Genomic DNA, 1,530 nt, shown 5'->3' on the forward strand with positions numbered 1-1,530 from the left:
CCTATCCACAAGTATGGCTGTATGCTGGACCGGTAGTCAGTGACAGGTATGATCCAATTGCAGTGGTATCAACCTAAGACCGGAGGCTGACGCCTAGAGGTCAGTTTTTCCCATGACGGATAAGAACCATATGTTGAATTGGACAACCTACCAGGCACGGTCCTTAAGCCACATTGCTTGTCGTTTAATTAATCGGAAGGGGGGAGATGCTGAGAGCCATTGCCAAGTAGGTATGACGCATGGCATGACCCAGGTCATTTGCAGTGACATTGCATGTAAGGTGACCTTGCTCAAGGACCAGGGCGGATCCAGGTTTAGGGTGTATCCTGCTGGGATTAGGGAGTATCCCGCTCCTTGGGTTTAGGGCTGTTCCAGGTTTAAGGTGTACCCTGCTGGGAATAGGGCGTATCCTGCTGCCTCAGGTGTGCCCTCTCCTTGAATTCCCTTTGAGTTCTCATGGGATTCAGAGAGTATTTGGGATTCAGAGCCCAGTGGAGTGGGTGGATTTTGCCCAGAACGTGTTTTTAGAGTGCCGGAGTGAGTTCGGGAATAAAGAATTGCTGTTTGAATCTACAAGGCTGTGAGTGGCTCGTGATTTTGTGCCCAGCCAGACTGCGGCATATTGTCATTCTATATCAACATATAAATATGTTTTAAATGCCACTGTATTCCAGGGTGTTTATTTTTTGTCTGTTGTTTTGTTTTTAAGTGCTGGATATAGTGGGGGGGGGGGAAACAAACAATACAGGTTTTTTTTTCTTTCTTTTTTTTTTGGTACTAGTGATTGAACTCAGACAAACTCAACCACTGATTTTATAGTACTGAACTGACATGCTGACATGCTAGTATGCTAGTAGGAGAAGTAGATGATGTGTAAAGTGTGATAGGAATGGGAAAACAAAGCATGCAATGAGAAAGAGTAGTCAGGAGCACAAACTATAAATGTTTTGCTAATGCAAAGTATAAACATGGAAAAATGCACCAAATGTTAAGTGTGAATAATTTTTACAATATGAACACTTATGAATTCTGTAATATGAACACACTTATGTAACCTTCATCAAGGGCAAGAAGCAGAACTTTAGGAGAGCTGTAGTAGGCTCTCATGCCCTACTCTAGGCACTTCCCACCATGCACCTACTTACCCCAATGTTATTCAATTGTAAATAAATATACATTGGGAATTACTTAAAATTTCGTCTTTTTCACCTTTTACCTTGTATTGTACTTATCGGAGAAAGAACAGATAGTAACTGTAGTAATTACCCACTTGTCACTACAATTCAAGTGCAGAGTAACAGGGTGATGCTGAAAAAGATTTCTTCCACAGTATCAAACTCTTCTAGTACTCCCGATCCATTAATACACTATTCTTTGAGCTTTCAATTTATACAGTCTTTAAGCAAGAAGAAAAGCTTATTAAAATTAATTTTTCCCATAGGACTTATTCTGGATTTTCACACACATTACACAAGCGAAATGGCTTTTTAAAACTCGTGCTTTTTGTCATCCTAATTGTTTTACACATCT

The sequence above is a fragment of the Marmota marmota genome, unplaced genomic scaffold (assembly GCF_001458135.2).
Source record: "Marmota marmota marmota unplaced genomic scaffold, marMar, whole genome shotgun sequence".
NCBI classification, from domain to species: Eukaryota; Metazoa; Chordata; class Mammalia; order Rodentia; family Sciuridae; genus Marmota; species Marmota marmota.